The 21,475-nt window shown below is 40.0% G+C and overlaps 23 non-coding genes across 23 annotated transcripts; all 23 read right to left on the bottom strand.

Annotated features, from left to right (window-relative positions):
• Nucleotides 1–270: 270 nt before the first annotated feature.
• TRNAL-UAA (transfer RNA leucine (anticodon UAA)) lies at nt 271–353 on the bottom strand. Its single transcript has one exon. It is a non-coding gene; the product is annotated as a tRNA-Leu (tRNA).
• Nucleotides 354–1,156: 803 nt separating this feature from the next.
• Nucleotides 1,157–1,239, bottom strand: TRNAL-UAA (transfer RNA leucine (anticodon UAA)). The gene has a single exon. It is a non-coding gene; the product is annotated as a tRNA-Leu (tRNA).
• An 803-nt stretch (nt 1,240–2,042) lies between these two features.
• Nucleotides 2,043–2,125, bottom strand: TRNAL-UAA (transfer RNA leucine (anticodon UAA)). Its single transcript has one exon. It is a non-coding gene; the product is annotated as a tRNA-Leu (tRNA).
• Nucleotides 2,126–2,786: 661 nt separating this feature from the next.
• On the bottom strand, nt 2,787–2,869 carry TRNAL-UAA (transfer RNA leucine (anticodon UAA)). The gene has a single exon. It is a non-coding gene; the product is annotated as a tRNA-Leu (tRNA).
• Nucleotides 2,870–3,672: 803 nt separating this feature from the next.
• On the bottom strand, nt 3,673–3,755 carry TRNAL-UAA (transfer RNA leucine (anticodon UAA)). The gene has a single exon. It is a non-coding gene; the product is annotated as a tRNA-Leu (tRNA).
• Nucleotides 3,756–4,556: 801 nt separating this feature from the next.
• On the bottom strand, nt 4,557–4,639 carry TRNAL-UAA (transfer RNA leucine (anticodon UAA)). Its single transcript has one exon. It is a non-coding gene; the product is annotated as a tRNA-Leu (tRNA).
• Nucleotides 4,640–5,441: 802 nt separating this feature from the next.
• On the bottom strand, nt 5,442–5,524 carry TRNAL-UAA (transfer RNA leucine (anticodon UAA)). Its single transcript has one exon. It is a non-coding gene; the product is annotated as a tRNA-Leu (tRNA).
• Nucleotides 5,525–6,326: 802 nt separating this feature from the next.
• Nucleotides 6,327–6,409, bottom strand: TRNAL-UAA (transfer RNA leucine (anticodon UAA)). Its single transcript has one exon. It is a non-coding gene; the product is annotated as a tRNA-Leu (tRNA).
• Nucleotides 6,410–8,094: 1,685 nt separating this feature from the next.
• Nucleotides 8,095–8,177, bottom strand: TRNAL-UAA (transfer RNA leucine (anticodon UAA)). The gene has a single exon. It is a non-coding gene; the product is annotated as a tRNA-Leu (tRNA).
• An 801-nt stretch (nt 8,178–8,978) lies between these two features.
• Nucleotides 8,979–9,061, bottom strand: TRNAL-UAA (transfer RNA leucine (anticodon UAA)). Its single transcript has one exon. It is a non-coding gene; the product is annotated as a tRNA-Leu (tRNA).
• A 1,120-nt stretch (nt 9,062–10,181) lies between these two features.
• TRNAL-UAA (transfer RNA leucine (anticodon UAA)) lies at nt 10,182–10,264 on the bottom strand. Its single transcript has one exon. It is a non-coding gene; the product is annotated as a tRNA-Leu (tRNA).
• An 801-nt stretch (nt 10,265–11,065) lies between these two features.
• On the bottom strand, nt 11,066–11,148 carry TRNAL-UAA (transfer RNA leucine (anticodon UAA)). The gene has a single exon. It is a non-coding gene; the product is annotated as a tRNA-Leu (tRNA).
• Nucleotides 11,149–11,951: 803 nt separating this feature from the next.
• Nucleotides 11,952–12,034, bottom strand: TRNAL-UAA (transfer RNA leucine (anticodon UAA)). Its single transcript has one exon. It is a non-coding gene; the product is annotated as a tRNA-Leu (tRNA).
• Nucleotides 12,035–12,835: 801 nt separating this feature from the next.
• TRNAL-UAA (transfer RNA leucine (anticodon UAA)) lies at nt 12,836–12,918 on the bottom strand. Its single transcript has one exon. It is a non-coding gene; the product is annotated as a tRNA-Leu (tRNA).
• An 801-nt stretch (nt 12,919–13,719) lies between these two features.
• TRNAL-UAA (transfer RNA leucine (anticodon UAA)) lies at nt 13,720–13,802 on the bottom strand. The gene has a single exon. It is a non-coding gene; the product is annotated as a tRNA-Leu (tRNA).
• Nucleotides 13,803–14,605: 803 nt separating this feature from the next.
• TRNAL-UAA (transfer RNA leucine (anticodon UAA)) lies at nt 14,606–14,688 on the bottom strand. The gene has a single exon. It is a non-coding gene; the product is annotated as a tRNA-Leu (tRNA).
• Nucleotides 14,689–15,489: 801 nt separating this feature from the next.
• Nucleotides 15,490–15,572, bottom strand: TRNAL-UAA (transfer RNA leucine (anticodon UAA)). The gene has a single exon. It is a non-coding gene; the product is annotated as a tRNA-Leu (tRNA).
• Nucleotides 15,573–16,374: 802 nt separating this feature from the next.
• Nucleotides 16,375–16,457, bottom strand: TRNAL-UAA (transfer RNA leucine (anticodon UAA)). The gene has a single exon. It is a non-coding gene; the product is annotated as a tRNA-Leu (tRNA).
• Nucleotides 16,458–17,575: 1,118 nt separating this feature from the next.
• TRNAL-UAA (transfer RNA leucine (anticodon UAA)) lies at nt 17,576–17,658 on the bottom strand. The gene has a single exon. It is a non-coding gene; the product is annotated as a tRNA-Leu (tRNA).
• Nucleotides 17,659–18,456: 798 nt separating this feature from the next.
• Nucleotides 18,457–18,539, bottom strand: TRNAL-UAA (transfer RNA leucine (anticodon UAA)). The gene has a single exon. It is a non-coding gene; the product is annotated as a tRNA-Leu (tRNA).
• An 803-nt stretch (nt 18,540–19,342) lies between these two features.
• Nucleotides 19,343–19,425, bottom strand: TRNAL-UAA (transfer RNA leucine (anticodon UAA)). The gene has a single exon. It is a non-coding gene; the product is annotated as a tRNA-Leu (tRNA).
• Nucleotides 19,426–20,226: 801 nt separating this feature from the next.
• On the bottom strand, nt 20,227–20,309 carry TRNAL-UAA (transfer RNA leucine (anticodon UAA)). The gene has a single exon. It is a non-coding gene; the product is annotated as a tRNA-Leu (tRNA).
• Nucleotides 20,310–21,111: 802 nt separating this feature from the next.
• Nucleotides 21,112–21,194, bottom strand: TRNAL-UAA (transfer RNA leucine (anticodon UAA)). The gene has a single exon. It is a non-coding gene; the product is annotated as a tRNA-Leu (tRNA).
• Between the last annotated feature and the right edge of the window lie 281 nt (nt 21,195–21,475).

Raw genomic sequence — 21,475 nt, 5'->3', positions numbered from 1 at the left:
GTGTACAAAGTGGCCCTTCTTAGCACTGGAAGGACATCTCGGTGATACCAAGTAACAGAGTTTTGCTATAGTTTTTTGACCTTCTAAGATCAAATGTGTACAAATATGGTGATTCTACTTTAAGCAGATGATGGTGACTTCTTGCTTTGAGCAGGTGTATTATTCGGTAGCCAAGAGCAGCCCAGATTTTAATCTTATGTGATGTTTTCTTCAAACCTTTTTAAACATATTGTAAGAGTGCTTTCAATTGCTGCAACCACTATAAATGTATACCAGGAGTGGGGTTCGAACCCACGTGGACATACATCCATTGGATCTTAAGTCCAACGCCTTAACCGCTCGGCCATCCTGGTATTTATGTGATTAAAAGTATCCGAGAACCGAGAAAGGAGTACTGATTTTCACAGTTGTGATTAAGCCAATTCAGGTGGGCCGTTACCTGTCTCAGGTGAGTCTACATTCACAAAATGGATTTGCTCTGAGGAGTGTTTTATTTTTCTTGATGGGATTACAAAGCTCCAAGTTAGACTTTAGGCCTAAATGATGACTTAACCACTCGACTATGCTTCTCACTATGCGGCAAATAACATCAGAGGAAACAATAATGATTTTCACACTGGAGGGGACTGGTGCAGGTTGACTTTTATCCTTTCCATGATGATTCTACCATTAAGCACAGAGATTTGATCTAAGGAGTGTTTATCTTTCTCGATGGAATTACAAAATTCCAACGTAGACTTTGGGCCCTAATGACGGTTGCCGTCAGCTATTTACCACTGGCAAGAAAGGAGTGATAAGTAGGGACTGTATTTTCATATCCCCTTTATGTATTTGCCATACTGAATTTCTGGCATCCTTAGGCTCCGGACTTTTGCTATTTTTTAATGTGTACAAAGTGGCCCTTCTTAGCACTGGAAGGACATCTCGGTGATACCAAGTAACAGAGTTTTGCTATAGTTTTTTGACCTTCTAAGATCAAATGTGTACAAATATGGTGATATTACTTTAAGCAGATGATGGTGACTTCTTGCTTTGAGCAGGTGTATTATTCGGTAGCCAAGAGCAGCCCAGATTTTAATCTTATGTGATGTTTTCTTCAAACCTTTTTAAACATATTGTAAGAGTGCTTTCAATTGCTGCAACCACTATAAATGTATACCAGGAGTGGGGTTCGAACCCACGTGGACATACATCCATTGGATCTTAAGTCCAACGCCTTAACCGCTCGGCCATCCTGGTATTTATGTGATTAAAAGTATCCGAGAACCGAGAAAGGAGTACTGATTTTCACAGTTGTGATTAAGCCAATTCAGGTGGGCCGTTACCTGTCTCAGGTGAGTCTACATTCACAAAATGGATTTGCTCTGAGGAGTGTTTTATTTTTCTTGATGGGATTACAAAGCTCCAAGTTAGACTTTAGGCCTAAATGATGACTTAACCACTCGACTATGCTTCTCACTATGCGGCAAATAACATCAGAGGAAACAATAATGATTTTCACACTGGAGGGGACTGGTGCAGGTTGACTTTTATCCTTTCCATGATGATTCTACCATTAAGCACAGAGATTTGATCTAAGGAGTGTTTATCTTTCTCGATGGAATTACAAAATTCCAACGTCGACTTTGGGCCCTAATGACGGTTGCCGTCAGCTATTTACCACTGGCAAGAAAGGAGTGATAAGTAGGGACTGTATTTTCATATCCCCTTTATTTATTTGCCATACTGAATTTCTGGCATCCTTAGGCTCCGGACTTTTGCTATTTTTTAATGTGTACAAAGTGGCCCTTCTTAGCACTGGAAGGACATCTCGGTGATACCAAGTAACAGAGTTTTGCTATAGTTTTTTGACCTTCTAAGATCAAATGTGTACAAATATGGTGATATTACTTTAAGCAGATGATGGTGACTTCTTGCTTTGAGCAGGTGTATTATTTGGTAGCCAAGAGCAGCCCAGATTTTAATCTTATGTGATGTTTTTTTCAAACCTTTTTAAACATATTGTAAGAGTTCTTTCAATTGCTGCAACCACTATAAATGTATACCAGGAGTGGGGCTCGAACCCACGTGGATATACATCCATTGGATCTTAAGTCCAACGCCTTAACCGCTCGGCCATCCTGGTATTTGTGTGATTAAAAGTATCCGAGAACCGAGAAAGGAGTACTGATTTTCACAGTTGATAAAGCCAATTCAGCTGGCCAATTACCTGTCTCAGGTGAGTCTACATTCACAAAATGGATTTGCTCTGAGGAGTGTTTTATTTTTCTTGATGGGATTACAAAGCTCCAAGTTAGACTTTAGCACAGAGATTTGATCTAAGGAGTGTTTATCTTTCTCGATAGAATTACAAAATTCCAACGTCGACTTTGGGCCCTAATGACGGTTGCCGTCAGCTATTTACCACTGGCAAGAAAGGAGTGATAAGTAGGGACTGTATTTTCATATCCCCTTTATGTATTTGCCATACTGAATTTCTGGCATCCTTAGGCTCCGGACTTTTGCTATTTTTTAATGTGTACAAAGTGGCCCTTCTTAGCACTGGAAGGACATCTCGGTGATACCAAGTAACAGAGTTTTGCTATAGTTTTTTGACCTTCTAAGATCAAATGTGTACAAATATGGTGATTCTACTTTAAGCAGATGATGGTGACTTCTTGCTTTGAGCAGGTGTATTATTCGGTAGCCAAGAGCAGCCCAGATTTTAATCTTATGTGATGTTTTCTTCAAACCTTTTTAAACATATTGTAAGAGTGCTTTCAATTGCTGCAACCACTATAAATGTATACCAGGAGTGGGGTTCGAACCCACGTGGATATACATCCATTGGATCTTAAGTCCAACGCCTTAACCGCTCGGCCATCCTGGTATTTATGTGATTAAAAGTATCCGAGAACCGAGAAAGGAGTACTGATTTTCACAGTTGTGATTAAGCCAATTCAGCTGGGCCGTTACCTGTCTCAGGTGAGTCTACATTCACAAAATGGATTTGCTCTGAGGAGTGTTTTATTTTTCTTGATGGGATTACAAAGCTCCAAGTTAGACTTTAGGCCTAAATGATGACTTAACCACTCGACTATGCTTCTCACTATGCGGCAAATAACATCAGAGGAAACAATAATGATTTTCACACTGGAGGGGACTGGTGCAGGTTGACTTTTATCCTTTCCATGATGATTCTACCATTAAGCACAGAGATTTGATCTAAGGAGTGTTTATCTTTCTCGATGGAATTACAAAATTCCAACGTAGACTTTGGGCCCTAATGACGGTTGCCGTCAGCTATTTACCACTGGCAAGAAAGGAGTGATAAGTAGGGACTGTATTTTCATATCCCCTTTATGTATTTGCCATACTGAATTTCTGGCATCCTTAGGCTCCGGACTTTTGCTATTTTTTAATGTGTACAAAGTGGCCCTTCTTAGCACTGGAAGGACATCTCGGTGATACCAAGTAACAGAGTTTTGCTATAGTTTTTTGACCTTCTAAGATCAAATGTGTACAAATATGGTGATATTACTTTAAGCAGATGATGGTGACTTCTTGCTTTGAGCAGGTGTATTATTTGGTAGCCAAGAGCAGCCCAGATTTTAATCTTATGTGATGTTTTTTTCAAACCTTTTTAAACATATTGTAAGAGTTCTTTCAATTGCTGCAACCACTATAAATGTATACCAGGAGTGGGGCTCGAACCCACGTGGATATACATCCATTGGATCTTAAGTCCAACGCCTTAACCGCTCGGCCATCCTGGTATTTGTGTGATTAAAAGTATCCGAGAACCGAGAAAGGAGTACTGATTTTCACAGTTGATAAAGCCAATTCAGCTGGCCAATTACCTGTCTCAGGTGAGTCTACATTCACAAAATGGATTTGCTCTGAGGAGTGTTTTATTTTTCTTGATGGGATTACAAAGCTCCAAGTTAGACTTTAGGCCTAAATGATGACTTAACCACTCAACTATGCTTCTCACTATGTGGCAAAGGACATCAGAGGAAACAATAATGATTTTCACACTGGAGGGGACTGGTGCAGGTTGACTTTTATCCTTTCCATGATGATTCTACCATTAAGCAAAGAGATTTGATCTAAGGAGTGTTTATCTTTCTCGATGGAATTACAAAATTCCAACGTAGACTTTGGGCCCTAATGACGGTTGCCGTCAGCTATTTACCACTGGCAAGAAAGGAGTGATAAGTAGGGACTGTATTTTCATATCCCCTTTATGTATTTGCCATACTGAATTTCTGGCATCCTTAGGCTCCGGACTTTTGCTATTTTTTAATGTGTACAAAGTGGCCCTTCTTAGCACTGGAAGGACATCTCGGTGATACCAAGTAACAGAGTTTTGCTATAGTTTTTTGACCTTCTAAGATCAAATGTGTACAAATATGGTGATTCTACTTTAAGCAGATGATGGTGACTTCTTGCTTTGAGCAGGTGTATTATTCGGAAGCCAAGAGCAGCCCAGATTTTAATCTTATGTGATGTTTTCTTCAAACCTTTTTAAACATATTGTAAGAGTGCTTTCAATTGCTGCAACCACTATAAATGTATACCAGGAGTGGGGTTCGAACCCACGTGGATATACATCCATTGGATCTTAAGTCCAACGCCTTAACCGCTCGGCCATCCTGGTATTTGTGTGATTAAAAGTATCCGAGAACCGAGAAAGGAGTACTGATTTTCACAGTTGATAAAGCCAATTCAGCTGGGCCGTTACCTGTCTCAGGTGAGTCTACATTCACAAAATGGATTTGCTCTGAGGAGTGTTTTATTTTTCTTGATGGGATTACAAAGCTCCAAGTTAGACTTTAGGCCTAAATGATGAATTAAACAACTCGACTATGCTTCTCACTATGTGGCAAAGGATATCAGAGGAAACAATAATGATTTTCCCACTGGAGGGGACTGGTGCAGGTTGACTTTTATCCTTTCCATGATGATTCTACCATTAAGCACAGAGATTTGATCTAAGGAGTGTTTATCTTTCTCGATAGAATTACAAAATTCCAACGTCGACTTTGGGCCCTAATGACGGTTGCCGTCAGCTATTTACCACTGGCAAGAAAGGAGTGATAAGTAGGGACTGTATTTTCATATCCCCTTTATGTATTTGCCATACTGAATTTCTGGCATCCTTAGGCTCCGGACTTTTGCTATTTTTTAATGTGTACAAAGTGGCCCTTCTTAGCACTGGAAGGACATCTCGGTGATACCAAGTAACAGAGTTTTGCTATAGTTTTTTGACCTTCTAAGATCAAATGTGTACAAATATGGTGATTCTACTTTAAGCAGATGATGGTGACTTCTTGCTTTGAGCAGGTGTATTATTCGGTAGCCAAGAGCAGCCCAGATTTTAATCTTATGTGATGTTTTCTTTAAACCTTTTTAAACATATTGTAAGAGTGCTTTCAATTGCTGCAACCACTATAAATGTATACCAGGAGTGGGGTTCGAACCCACGTGGATATACATCCATTGGATCTTAAGTCCAACGCCTTAACCACTCGGCCATCCTGGTATTTGTGTGATTAAAAGTATCCGAGAACCGAGAAAGGAGTACTGATTTTCACAGTTGATAAAGCCAATTCAGCTGGGCCGTTACCTGTCTCAGGTGAGTCTACATTCACAAAATGGATTTGCTCTGAGGAGTGTTTTATTTTTCTTGATGGGATTACAAAGCTCCAAGTTAGACTTTAGGCCTAAATGATGAATTAAACAACTCGACTATGCTTCTCACTATGTGGCAAAGGATATCAGAGGAAACAATAATGATTTTCACACTGGAGGGGACTGGTGCAGGTTGACTTTTATCCTTTCCATGATGATTCTACCATTAAGCACAGAGATTTGATCTAAGGAGTGTTTATCTTTCTCGATAGAATTACAAAATTCCAACGTCGACTTTGGGCCCTAATGACGGTTGCCGTCAGCTATTTACCACTGGCGAGAAAGGAGTGATAAGTAGGGACTGTATTTTCATATCCCCTTTATGTATTTGCCATACTGAATTTCTGGCATCCTTAGGCTCCGGACTTTTGCTATTTTTTAATGTGTACAAAGTGGCCCTTCTTAGCACTGGAAGGACATCTCGGTGATACCAAGTAACAGAGTTTTGCTATAGTTTTTTGACCTTCTAAGATCAAATGTGTACAAATATGGTGATTCTACTTTAAGCAGATGATGGTGACTTCTTGCTTTGAGCAGGTGTATTATTCGGTAGCCAAGAGCAGCCCAGATTTTAATCTTATGTGATGTTTTCTTCAAACCTTTTTAAACATATTGTAAGAGTGCTTTCAATTGCTGCAACCACTATAAATGTATACCAGGAGTGGGGTTCGAACCCACGTGGATATACATCCATTGGATCTTAAGTCCAACGCCTTAACCACTCGGCCATCCTGGTATTTGTGTGATTAAAAGTATCCGAGAACCGAGAAAGGAGTACTGATTTTCACAGTTGATAAAGCCAATTCAGCTGGGCCGTTACCTGTCTCAGGTGAGTCTACATTCACAAAATGGATTTGCTCTGAGGAGTGTTTTATTTTTCTTGATGGGATTACAAAGCTCCAAATTAGACTTTAGGCCTAAATGATGAATTAAACAACTCGACTATGCTTCTCACTATGTGGCAAAGGATATCAGAGGAAACAATAATGATTTTCACACTGGAGGGGACTGGTGCAGGTTGACTTTTATCCTTTCCATGATGATTCTACCATTAAGCACAGAGATTTGATCTAAGGAGTGTTTATCTTTCTCGATAGAATTACAAAATTCCAACGTCGACTTTGGGCCCTAATGACGGTTGCCGTCAGCTATTTACCACTGGCGAGAAAGGAGTGATAAGTAGGGACTGTATTTTCATATCCCCTTTATGTATTTGCCATACTGAATTTCTGGCATCCTTAGGCTCCGGACTTTTGCTATTTTTTAATGTGTACAAAGTGGCCCTTCTTAGCACTGGAAGGACATCTCGGTGATACCAAGTAACAGAGTTTTGCTATAGTTTTTTGACCTTCTAAGATCAAATGTGTACAAATATGGTGATTCTACTTTAAGCAGATGATGGTGACTTCTTGCTTTGAGCAGGTGTATTATTCGGTAGCCAAGAGCAGCCCAGATTTTAATCTTATGTGATGTTTTCTTCAAACCTTTTTAAACATATTGTAAGAGTGCTTTCAATTGCTGCAACCACTATAAATGTATACCAGGTTCGACCCCACGTGGATATACATCCATTGGATCTTAAGTCCAACGCCTTAACCGCTCGGCCATCTTGGTATTTGTGTGATTAAAAGTATCCGAGAACCGAGAAAGGGGTACTGATTTTCACAGTTGATAAAGCCAATTCAGCTGGGCCGTTACCTGTCTCAGGTGAGTCTACATTCACAAAATGGATTTGCTCTGAGGAGTGTTTTATTTTTCTTGATGGGATTACAAAGCTCCAAGTTAGACTTTAGGCCTAAATGATGAATTAAACAACTCGACTACTGTATGCTTCTCACTATGTGGCAAAGGATATCAGAGGAAACAATAATGATTTTCACACTGGAGGGGACTGGCGCAGGTTGACTTTTATCCTTTCCATGATGATTCTACCATTAAGCACAGAGATTTGATCTAAGGAGTGTTTATCTTTCTTGATAGAATTACAAAGTTCCAACGTAGACTTTGGGCCCTAATGACGGTTGCCGTCAGCTATTTACCACTGGCAAGAAAGGAGTGATAAGTAGGGACTGTATTTTCATATCCCCTTTATGTATTTTCCATACTGAATTTCTGGCATCATTAGGCTCCGGAAGTTTGCTATTTTTTAATGTGTACAAAGTGGCTCTTCTTAGCACTGGAAGGACATCTCGGTGATACCAAGTAACAGAGTTTTGCTATAGTTTTTTGACCTTCTAAGATCAAATGTGTACAAATATGGTGATTCTACTTTAAGCAGATGATGGTGACTTCTTGCTTTGAGCAGGTGTATTATTCGGTAGCCAAGAGCAGCCCAGATTTTAATCTTATGTGATGTTTTCTTCAAACCTTTTTAAACATATTGTAAGAGTGCCTTCAATAGCTGCAACCACCATAAATGTGTACCAGGACTGGGGTTTGAACCCACGTGGATATACATCCATTGGATCTTAAGTCCAACGCCTTAACCGCTCGGCCATCCTGGTATTTGTGTGATTAAAAGTTTCCGAGAACCGAGAAAGGAGTACTGATTTTCACAGTTGATAAAGCCAATTCAGCTGGGCCGTTACCTGTCTCAGGTGAGTCTACATTCACAAAATGGATTTGCTCTGAGGAGTGTTTTATTTTTCTTGATGGGATTACAAAGCTCCAAGTTAGATTTTAGGCCTAAATGATGACTTCACCACTCGACTATGCTTCTCACTATGCGGCAAATAACATCAGAGGAAACAATAATGATTTTCACACTGGAGGGGACTGGTGCAGGTTGACTTTTATCCTTTCCATGATGATTCTACCATTAAGCACAGAGATTTGATCTAAGGAGTGTTTATCTTTCTCGATGGAATTACAAAATTCCAACGTCGACTTTGGGCCCTAATGACGGTTGCCGTCAGCTATTTACCACTGGCAAGAAAGGAGTGATAAGTAGGGACTGTATTTTCATATCCCCTTTATTTATTTGCCATACTGAATTTCTGGCATCATTAGGCTCCAGACTTTTGCTATTTTTTAATGCGTACAAAGTGGCCCTTCTTAGCACTGGAAGGACATCTCGGTGATACCAAGTAACAGAGTTTTGCTATAGTTTTTTGACCTTCTAAGATCAAATGTGTACAAATATGGTGATATTACTTTAAGCAGATGATGGTGACTTCTTGCTTTGAGCAGGTGTATTATTTGGTAGCCAAGAGCAGCCCAGATTTTAATCTTATGTGATGTTTTTTTCAAACCTTTTTAAACATATTGTAAGAGTTCTTTCAATTGCTGCAACCACTATAAATGTATACCAGGAGTGGGGTTCGAACCCACGTGGATATACATCCATTGGAACTTAAGTCCAACGCCTTAACCGCTCGGCCATCCAGGTATTTGTGTGATTAAAAGTATCCGAGAACCGAGAAAGGAGTACTGATTTTCACAGTTGATAAAGCCAATTCAGCTGGCCAATTACCTGTCTCAGGTGAGTCTACATTCACAAAATGGATTTGCTCTGAGGAGTGTTTTATTTTTCTTGATGGGATTACAAAGCTCCAAGTTAGACTTTAGGCCTAAATGATGACTTAACCACCCAACTATGCTTCTCACTATGTGGCAAAGGACATCAGAGGAAACAATAATGATTTTCACACTGGAGGGGACTGGTGCAGGTTGACTTTTATCCTTTCCATGATGATTCTACCATTAAGCACAGAGATTTGATCTAAGGAGTGTTTATCTTTCTCGATGGAATTACAAAATTCCAACGTAGACTTTGGGCCCTAATGGCGGTTGCCGTCAGCTATTTACCACTGGCAAGAAAGGATTTGCTCTGAGGAGTGTTTTATTTTTCTTGATGGGATAACAAAGCTCCAAGTTAGACTTTAGGCCTAAATGATGAATTAAACAACTCGACTATGCTTCTCACTATGCGGCAAATAATATCAGAGGAAACAAGAATGATTTTCACACTGGAGGGGACTGGTGCAGGTTGACTTTTATCCTTTCCATGATGATTCTACCATTAAGCACAGAGATTTGATCTAAGGAGTGTTTATCTTTCTCGATGGAATTACAAAATTCCAACGTCGACTTTGGGCCCTAATGACGGTTGCCGTCAGCTATTTACCACTGGCAAGAAAGGAGTGATAAGTAGGGACTGTATTTTCATATCCCCTTTATGTATTTGCCATACTGAATTTCTGGCATCCTTAGGCTCCGGACTTTTGCTATTTTTTAATGTGTACAAAGTGGCCCTTCTTAGCACTGGAAGGACATCTCAGTGATACCAAGTAACAGAGTTTTGCTATAGTTTTTTGACCTTCTAAGATCAAATGTGTACAAATATGGTGATTCTACTTTAAGCAGATGATGGTGACTTCTTGCTTTGAGCAGGTGTATTATTCGGTAGCCAAGAGCAGCCCAGATTTTAATCTTATGTGATGTTTTCTTCAAACCTTTTTAAACATATTGTAAGAGTGCTTTCAATTGCTGCAACCACTATAAATGTATACCAGGAGTGGGGTTCGAACCCACGTGGATATACATCCATTGGATCTTAAGTCCAACGCCTTAACCGCTCGGCCATCCTAGTATTTGTGTGATTAAAAGTATCCGAGAACCGAGAAAGGAGTACTGATTTTCACAGTTGATAAAGCCAATTCAGCTGGGCCGTTACCTGTCTCAGGTGAGTCTACATTCACAAAATGGATTTGCTCTGAGGAGTGTTTTATTTTTCTTGATGGGATTACAAAGCTCCAAGTTAGACTTTAGGCCTAAATGATGACTTAACCACTCGACTATGCTTCTCACTATGTGGCAAAGGACATCAGAGGAAACAATAATGATTTTCACACTGGAGGGGACTGGTGCAGGTTGACTTTTATCCTTTCCATGATGATTCTACCATTAAGCACAGAGATTTGATCTAAGGAGTGTTTATCTTTCTCGATGGAATTACAAAGTTCCAACGTAGACTTTGGGCCCTAATGACGGTTGCCGTCAGCTATTTACCACTGGCAAGAAAGGAGTGATAAGTAGGGACTGTATTTTCATATCCCCTTTATGTATTTGCCATACTGAATTTCTGGCATCATTAGGCTCCGGAATTTTGCTATTTTTTAATGTGTACAAAGTGGCCCTTCTTAGCACTGGAAGGACATCTCGGTGATACCAAGTAACAGAGTTTTGCTATAGTTTTTTGACCTTCTAAGATCAAATGTGTACAAATATGGTGATTCTACTTTAAGCAGATGATGGTGACTTCTTGCTTTGAGCAGGTGTATTATTCGGTAGCCAAGAGCAGCCCAGATTTTAATCTTATGTGATGTTTTCTTCAAACCTTTTTAAACATATTGTAAGAGTGCCTTCAATAGCTGCAACCACCATAAATGTGTACCAGGAGTGGGGTTCGAAACCACGTGGATATACATCCATTGGATCTTAAGTCCAACGCCTTAACCGCTCGGCCATCCTGGTATCTGCATAATGAAAAGTATCCGAGAACCGAGAAAGGAGTACTGATTTTCACAGTTGTGATTAAGCCAATTCAGCTGGGCCGTTACCTGTCTCAGGTGAGTCTACATTCACAAAATGGATTTGCTCTGAGGAGTGTTTTATTTTTCTTGATGGGATTACAAAGCTCCAAGTTAGACTTTAGGCCTAAATGATGACTTAACCACTCGACTATGCTTCTCACTATGCGGCAAATAACATCAGAGGAAACAATAATGATTTTCACACTGGAGGGGACTGGTGCAGGTTGACTTTTATCCTTTCCATGATGATTCTACCATTAAGCACAGAGATTTGATCTAAGGAGTGTTTATCTTTCTCGATGGAATTACAAAATTCCAACGTCGACTTTGGGCCCTAATGACGGTTGCCGTCAGCTATTTACCACTGGCAAGAAAGGAGTGATAAGTAGGGACTGTATTTTCATATCCCCTTTATTTATTTGCCATACTGAATTTCTGGCATCATTAGGCTCCGGACTTTTGCTATTTTTTAATGCGTACAAAGTGGCCCTTCTTAGCACTGGAAGGACATCTCGGTGATACCAAGTAACAGAGTTTTGCTATAGTTTTTTGACCTTCTAAGATCAAATGTGTACAAATATGGTGATATTACTTTAAGCAGATGATGGTGACTTCTTGCTTTGAGCAGGTGTATTATTTGGTAGCCAAGAGCAGCCCAGATTTTAATCTTATGTGATGTTTTTTTCAAACCTTTTTAAACATATTGTAAGAGTTCTTTCAATTGCTGCAACCACTATAAATGTATACCAGGAGTGGGGTTCGAACCCACGTGGATATACATCCATTGGATCTTAAGTCCAATGCCTTAACCGCTCGGCCATCCTGGTATTTGTGTGATTAAAAGTTTCCGAGAACCGAGAAAGGAGTACTGATTTTCACAGTTGATAAAGCCAATTCAGCTGGGCCGTTACCTGTCTCAGGTGAGTCTACATTCACAAAATGGATTTGCTCTGAGGAGTGTTTTATTTTTCTTGATGGGATTACAAAGCTCCAAGTTAGACTTTAGGCCTAAATGATGACTTAACCACTCGACTATGCTTCTCACTATGCGGCAAATAACATCAGAGGAAACAATAATGATTTTCACACTGGAGGGGACTGGTGCAGGTTGACTTTTATCCTTTCCATGATGATTCTACCATTAAGCACAGAGATTTGATCTAAGGAGTGTTTATCTTTCTCGATGGAATTACAAAATTCCAACGTCGACTTTGGGCCCTAATGACGGTTGCCGTCAGCTATTTACCACTGGCAAGAAAGGAGTGATAAGTAGGGACTGTATTTTCATATCCCCTTTATTTATTTGCCATACTGAATTTCTGGCATCATTAGGCTCCGGACTTTTGCTATTTTTTAATGCGTACAAAGTGGCCCTTCTTAGCACTGGAAGGACATCTCGGTGATACCAAGTAACAGAGTTTTGCTATAGTTTTTTGACCTTCTAAGATCAAATGTGTACAAATATGGTGATATTACTTTAAGCAGATGATGGTGACTTCTTGCTTTGAGCAGGTGTATTATTTGGTAGCCAAGAGCAGCCCAGATTTTAATCTTATGTGATGTTTTTTTCAAACCTTTTTAAACATATTGTAAGAGTTCTTTCAATTGCTGCAACCACTATAAATGTATACCAGGAGTGGGGTTCGAACCCACGTGGATATACATCCATTGGATCTTAAGTCCAATGCCTTAACCGCTCGGCCATCCTGGTATTTGTGTGATTAAAAGTTTCCGAGAACCGAGAAAGGAGTACTGATTTTCACAGTTGATAAAGCCAATTCAGCTGGGCCGTTACCTGTCTCAGGTGAGTCTACATTCACAAAATGGATTTGCTCTGAGGAGTGTTTTATTTTTCTTGATGGGATTACAAAGCTCCAAGTTAGACTTTAGGCCTAAATGATGACTTAACCACTCGACTATGCTTCTCACTATGTGGCAAAGGACATCAGAGGAAACAATAATGATTTTCACACTGGAGGGGACTGGTGCAGGTTGACTTTTATCCTTTCCATGATGATTCTACCATTAAGCACAGAGATTTGATCTAAGGAGTGTTTATCTTTCTCGATGGAATTACAAAATTCCAACGTAGACTTTGGGCCCTAATGACGGTTGCCGTCAGCTATTTACCACTGGCAAGAAAGGAGTGATAAGTAGGGACTGTATTTTCATATCCCCTTTATGTATTTGCCATACTGAATTTCTGGCATCCTTAGGCTCCGGACTTTTGCTATTTTTTAATGTGTACAAAGTGGCCCTTCTTAGCACTGGAAGGACATCTCGGTGATACCAAGTAACAGAGTTTTGCTATAGTTTTTTGACCTTCTAAGATCAAATGTGTACAAATATGGTGATTCTACTTTAAGCAGATGATGGTGACTTCTTGCTTTGAGCAGGTGTATTATTCGGTAGCCAAGAGCAGCCCAGATTTTAATCTTATGTGATGTTTTCTTCAAACCTTTTTAAACATATTGTAAGAGTGCCTTCAATAGCTGCAACCACCATAAATGTGTACCAGGAGTGGGGTTCGAACCCACGTGGATATACATCCATTGGATCTTAAGTCCAACGCCTTAACCGCTCGGCCATCCTGGTATCTGCGTAATGAAAAGTATCCGAGAACCGAGAAAGGAGTACTGATTTTCACAGTTGTGATTAAGCCAATTCAGCTGGGCCGTTACCTGTCTCAGGTGAGTCTACATTCACAAAATGGATTTGCTCTGAGGAGTGTTTTATTTTTCTTGATGGGATTACAAAGCTCCAAGTTAGACTTTAGGCCTAAATGATGACTTAACCACTCGACTATGCTTCTCACTATGTGGCAAAGGACATCAGAGGAAACAATAATGATTTTCACACTGGAGGGGACTGGTGCAGGTTGACTTTTATCCTTTCCATGATGATTCTACCATTAAGCACAGAGATTTGATCTAAGGAGTGTTTATCTTTCTCGATGGAATTACAAAATTCCAACGTAGACTTTGGGCCCTAATGACGGTTGCCGTCAGCTATTTACCACTGGCAAGAAAGGAGTGATAAGTAGGGACTGTATTTTCATATCCCCTTTATGTATTTGCCATACTGAATTTCTGGCATCCTTAGGCTCCGGACTTTTGCTATTTTTTAATGTGTACAAAGTGGCCCTTCTTAGCACTGGAAGGACATCTCGGTGATACCAAGTAACAGAGTTTTGCTATAGTTTTTTGACCTTCTAAGATCAAATGTGTACAAATATGGTGATTCTACTTTAAGCAGATGATGGTGACTTCTTGCTTTGAGCAGGTGTATTATTCGGTAGCCAAGAGCAGCCCAGATTTTAATCTTATGTGATGTTTTCTTCAAACCTTTTTAAACATATTGTAAGAGTGCTTTGAATTGCTGCAACCACTATAAATGTATACCAGGAGTGGGGTACGAACCCACGTGGATATACATCCATTGGATCTTAAGTCCAACGCCTTAACCGCTCGGCCATCCTGGTACTTGTGTGATGAAAAGTATCCGAGAACCGAGAAAGGAGTACTGATTTTCACAGTTGATAAAGCCAATTCAGGCGGGCCGTTGCCTGTCTCAGGTGAGTCTACATTCACAAAATAGATTTGCTCTGAGGAGCGTTTTATTTTTCTTGATGGGATTACAAAGCTCCAAGTTAGACTTTACGCCTAAATGATGACTTAACCATTTGACTATGCTTCTCACTATGCGGCAAATAACATCAGAGGAAACAATAATGATTTTCACACTGAAGGGGACTGGTGCAGGTTGACTTTTATCCTTTCCATGATGATTCTACCATTAAGCACAGAGATTTGATCTAAGGAGTGTTTATCTTTCTCGATGGAATTACAAAATTCCAACGTCGACTTTGGGCCCTAATGACGGTTGCCGTCAGCTATTTACCACTGGCAAGAAAGGAGTGATAAGTAGGGACTGTATTTTCATATCCCCTTTATTTATTTGCCATACTGAAATTCTGGCATCATTAGGCTCCGGACTTTTGCTATTTTTTAATGTGTACAAAGTGGCCCTTCTTAGCACTGGAAGGACATCTCGGTGATACCAAGTAACAGAGTTTTGCTATAGTTTTTTGACCTTCTAAGATCAAATGTGTACAAATATGGTGATATTACTTTAAGCAGATGATGGTGACTTCTTGCTTTGAGCAGGTGTATTATTTGGTAGCCAAGAGCAGCCCAGATTTTAATCTTATGTGATGTTTTTTTCAAACCTTTTTAAACATATTGTAAGAGTGCTTTCAATTGCTGCAACCACTATAAATGTATACCAGGAGTGGGGTTCGAACCCACGTGGATATACATCCATTGGATCTTAAGTCCAACGCCTTAACCGCTCGGCCATCCTGGTATTTGTGTGATTAAAAGTATCCGAGAACCGAGAAAGGGGTACTGATTTTCACAGTTGATAAAGCCAATTCAGCTGGGCCGTTACCTGTCTCAGGTGAGTCTACATTCACAAAATGGATTTGCTCTGAGGAGTGTTTTATTTTTCTTGATGGGATTACAAAGCTCCAAGTTAGACTTTAGGCCTAAATGATGAATTAAACAACTCGACTATGCTTCTCACTATGTGGCAAAGGATATCAGAGGAAACAATAATGATTTTCACACTGGAGGGGACTGGTGCAGGTTGACTTTTATCCTTTCCATGATGATTCTACCATTAAGCACAGAGATTTGATCTAAGGAGTGTTTATCTTTCTCGATGGAATTACAAAGTTCCAACGTAGACTTTGGGCCCTAATGACGGTTGCCGTCAGCTATTTACCACTGGCAAGAAAGGAGTGATAAGTAGGGACTGTATTTTCATATCCCCTTTATGTATTTGCCATACTGAATTTCTGGCATCATTAGGCTCCGGACTTTTGCTATTTTTTAATGTGTACAAAGTGGCCCTTCTTAGCACTGGAAGGACATCTCGGTGATACCAAGTAACAGAGTTTTGCTATAGTTTTTTGACCTTCTAAGATCAAATGTGTACAAATATGGTGATATTACTTTAAGCAGATGATGGTGACTTCTTGCTTTGAGCAGGTGTATTATTTGGTAGCCAAGAGCAGCCCAGATTTTAATCTTATGTGATGTTTTTTTCAAACCTTTTTAAACATATTGTAAGAGTGCTTTCAATTGCTGCAACCACTATAAATGTATACCAGGAGTGGGGTTCGAACCCACGTGGATATACATCCATTGGATCTTAAGTCCAACGCCTTAACCGCTCGGCCATCCTGGTATTTGTGTGATTAAAAGTATCCGAGAACCGAGAAAGGGGTACTGATTTTCACAGTTGATAAAGCCAATTCAGCTGGGCCGTTACCTGTCTTAGGTGAGTCTACATTCACAAAATGGATTTGCTCTGAGGAGTGTTTTATTTTTCTTGATGGGATTACAAAGCTCCAAGTTAGACTTTAGGCCTAAATGATGAATTAAACAACTCGACTATGCTTCTCACTATGTGGCAAAGGACATCAGAGGAAACAATAATGATTTTCACACTGGAGGGGACTGGTGCAGGTTGACTTTTATCCTTTCCATGATGATTCTACCATAAGGCACAGAGATTTGATCTAAGGAGTGTTTATCTTTCTCGATGGAATTACAAGATTCCAACATAGACTTTGGGCCCTAATGACGGTTGCCGTCAGCTATTTACCACTGGCAAGAAAGGATTTGCTCCGAAGAGTGTTTTATTTTTCTTGATGGGATTACAAAGCTCCAAGTTAGACTTTGGGCCTAAATGATGACTTAACCACTCGACTATGATTCTCACTATGCGGCAAATAACATCAGAGGAAACAATAATGATTTTCACACTGGAGGGGACTGGTGCAGGTTGACTTTTATCCTTTCCATGATGATTCTACCATTAAGCACAGAGATTTGATCTAAGGAGTGTTTATCTTTCTCGATGGAATTACAAAATTCCAACGTCGACTTTGGGCCCTAATGACGGTTGCCGTCAGCTATTTACCACTGGCAAGAAAGGAGTGATAAGTAGGGACTGTATTTTCATATCTCCTTTATGTATTTGCCATACTGAATTTCTGGCATCATTAGGCTCCGGACTTTTGCTATTTTTTAATGCATACAAAGTGGCCCTTCTTAGCACTGGAAGGACATCTCGGTGATACCAAGTAACAGAGTTTTGCTATAGTTTTTTGACCTTTTAAGAGCAAATGTGTACAAATATGGTGATATTACTTTAAGCAGATGATGGTGACTTCTTGCTTTGACCAGATGTATGTTGGTAGCCAAGAGCAGCCTGGATTTTAATCTTATGTGGTGTTTTTTTCCAACCCTTTTAAACATCATGTAAGCGTGCCTTCAATTGCTGCAACCACTACACATTTTTACCAGGAGTGGGGTTCAAACCCACGTGGATATACATCCATTGTATTTTAAGTCCAATGCCTTAACCACTCGGCCATCCTGATACTTCTGGGATGATAAGTGTCTGAGAACCGAGAAAGGAGTACTGAATTTTACAGTTGATAAAGCCAATTCAGGTGGCCTGTTACCTGTCTTAGGTGAGTCTACATTCACAAAATGGATTTGAATGGAGGGTTTTATTTTTCTTGATGGGATTACAAAGCTCCAAGTTAGACTTTAGGCCTAAATGATGACTTAACCACTCGACTATGCTTCTCACTATGTGGCAAAGGACATCAGAGGAAACAATAATGATTTTCACACTGGAGGGGACTGGTGCAGGTTGACTTTTATCCTTTCCATGATGATTCTACCATTAAGCACAGAGATTTGATCTAAGGAGTGTTTATCTTTCTCGATGGAATTACAAAATTCCAACGTAGACTTTGGGCCCTAATGACGGTTGCCGTCAGCTATTTACCACTGGCAAGAAAGGAGTGATAAGTAGGGACTGTATTTTCATATCCCCTTTATGTATTTGCCATACTGAATTTCTGGCATCCTTAGGCTCCGGACTTTTGCTATTTTTTAATGTGTACAAAGTGGCCCTTCTTAGCACTGGAAGGACATCTCGGTGATACCAAGTAACAGAGTTTTGCTATAGTTTTTTGACCTTCTAAGATCAAATGTGTACAAATATGGTGATTCTACTTTAAGCAGATGATGGTGACTTCTTGCTTTGAGCAGGTGTATTATTCGGTAGCCAAGAGCAGCCCAGATTTTAATCTTATGTGATGTTTTCTTCAAACCTTTTTAAACATATTGTAAGAGTGCCTTCAATAGCTGCAACCACCATAAATGTGTACCAGGAGTGGGGTTCGAACCCACGTGGATATACATCCATTGGATCTTAAGTCCAACGCCTTAACCGCTCGGCCATCCTGGTATCTGCGTAATGAAAAGTATCCGAGAACCGAGAAAGGAGTACTGATTTTCACAGTTGTGATTAAGCCAATTCAGCTGGGCCGTTACCTGTCTCAGGTGAGTCTACATTCACAAAATGGATTTGCTCTGAGGAGTGTTTTATTTTTCTTGATGGGATTACAAAGCTCCAAGTTAGACTTTAGGCCTAAATGATGACTTAACCACTCGACTATGCTTCTCACTATGTGGCAAAGGACATCAGAGGAAACAATAATGATTTTCACACTGGAGGGGACTGGTGCAGGTTGACTTTTATCCTTTCCATGATGATTCTACCATTAAGCACAGAGATTTGATCTAAGGAGTGTTTATCTTTCTCGATGGAATTACAAAATTCCAACGTAGACTTTGGGCCCTAATGACGGTTGCCGTCAGCTATTTACCACTGGCAAGAAAGGAGTGATAAGTAGGGACTGTATTTTCATATCCCCTTTATGTATTTGCCATACTGAATTTCTGGCATCCTTAGGCTCCGGACTTTTGCTATTTTTTAATGTGTACAAAGTGGCCCTTCTTAGCACTGGAAGGACATCTCGGTGATACCAAGTAACAGAGTTTTGCTATAGTTTTTTGACCTTCTAAGATCAAATGTGTACAAATATGGTGATTCTACTTTAAGCAGATGATGGTGACTTCTTGCTTTGAGCAGGTGTATTATTCGGTAGCCAAGAGCAGCCCAGATTTTAATCTTATGTGATGTTTTCTTCAAACCTTTTTAAACATATTGTAAGAGTGCTTTGAATTGCTGCAACCACTATAAATGTATACCAGGAGTGGGGTACGAACCCACGTGGATATACATCCATTGGATCTTAAGTCCAACGCCTTAACCGCTCGGCCATCCTGGTACTTGTGTGATGAAAAGTATCCGAGAACCGAGAAAGGAGTACTGATTTTCACAGTTGATAAAGCCAATTCAGGCGGGCCGTTGCCTGTCTCAGGTGAGTCTACATTCACAAAATAGATTTGCTCTGAGGAGCGTTTTATTTTTCTTGATGGGATTACAAAGCTCCAAGTTAGACTTTACGCCTAAATGATGACTTAACCATTTGACTATGCTTCTCACTATGCGGCAAATAACATCAGAGGAAACAATAATGATTTTCACACTGAAGGGGACTGGTGCAGGTTGACTTTTATCCTTTCCATGATGATTCTACCATTAAGCACAGAGATTTGATCTAAGGAGTGTTTATCTTTCTCGATGGAATTACAAAATTCCAACGTCGACTTTGGGCCCTAATGACGGTTGCCGTCAGCTATTTACCACTGGCAAGAAAGGAGTGATAAGTAGGGACTGTATTTTCATATCCCCTTTATTTATTTGCCATACTGAAATTCTGGCATCATTAGGCTCCGGACTTTTGCTATTTTTTAATGTGTACAAAGTGGCCCTTCTTAGCACTGGAAGGACATCTCGGTGATACCAAGTAACAGAGTTTTGCTATAGTTTTTTGACCTTCTAAGATCAAATGTGTACAAATATGGTGATATTACTTTAAGCAGATGATGGTGACTTCTTGCTTTGAGCAGGTGTATTATTTGGTAGCCAAGAGCAGCCCAGATTTTAATCTTATGTGATGTTTTTTTCAAACCTTTTTAAACATATTGTAAGAGTGCTTTCAATTGCTGCAACCACTATAAATGTATACCAGGAGTGGGGTTCGAACCCACGTGGATATACATCCATTGGATCTTAAGTCCAACGCCTTAACCGCTCGGCCATCCTGGTATTTGTGTGATTAAAAGTATCCGAGAACCGAGAAAGGGGTACTGATTTTCACAGTTGATAAAGCCAATTCAGCTGGGCCGTTACCTGTCTCAGGTGAGTCTACATTCACAAAATGGATTTGCTCTGAGGAGTGTTTTATTTTTCTTGATGGGATTACAAAGCTCCAAGTTAGACTTTAGGCCTAAATGATGAATTAAACAACTCGACTATGCTTCTCACTATGTGGCAAAGGATATCAGAGGAAACAATAATGATTTTCACACTGGAGGGGACTGGTGCAGGTTGACTTTTATCCTTTCCATGATGATTCTACCATTAAGCACAGAGATTTGATCTAAGGAGTGTTTATCTTTCTCGATGGAATTACAAAGTTCCAACGTAGACTTTGGGCCCTAATGACGGTTGCCGTCAGCTATTTACCACTGGCAAGAAAGGAGTGATAAGTAGGGACTGTATTTTCATATCCCCTTTATGTATTTGCCATACTGAATTTCTGGCATCATTAGGCTCCGGACTTTTGCTATTTTTTAATGTGTACAAAGTGGCCCTTCTTAGCACTGGAAGGACATCTCGGTGATACCAAGTAACAGAGTTTTGCTATAGTTTTTTGACCTTCTAAGATCAAATGTGTACAAATATGGTGATATTACTTTAAGCAGATGATGGTGACTTCTTGCTTTGAGCAGGTGTATTATTTGGTAGCCAAGAGCAGCCCAGATTTTAATCTTATGTGATGTTTTTTTCAAACCTTTTTAAACATATTGTAAGAGTGCTTTCAATTGCTGCAACCACTATAAATGTATACCAGGAGTGGGGTTCGAACCCACGTGGATATACATCCATTGGATCTTAAGTCCAACGCCTTAACCGCTCGGCCATCCTGGTATTTGTGTGATTAAAAGTATCCGAGAACCGAGAAAGGGGTACTGATTTTCACAGTTGATAAAGCCAATTCAGCTGGGCCGTTACCTGTCTTAGGTGAGTCTACATTCACAAAATGGATTTGCTCTGAGGAGTGTTTTATTTTTCTTGATGGGATTACAAAGCTCCAAGTTAGACTTTAGGCCTAAATGATGAATTAAACAACTCGACTATGCTTCTCACTATGTGGCAAAGGACATCAGAGGAAACAATAATGATTTTCACACTGGAGGGGACTGGTGCAG

The sequence above is a fragment of the Aquarana catesbeiana genome, linkage group LG04, assembly GCF_042186555.1.
Source record: "Aquarana catesbeiana isolate 2022-GZ linkage group LG04, ASM4218655v1, whole genome shotgun sequence".
NCBI lineage: Eukaryota > Metazoa > Chordata > Amphibia > Anura > Ranidae > Aquarana > Aquarana catesbeiana.
Note: the sequence above shows the minus strand (reverse complement) of the source record. Positions and strands in the feature narration are given on the sequence as shown.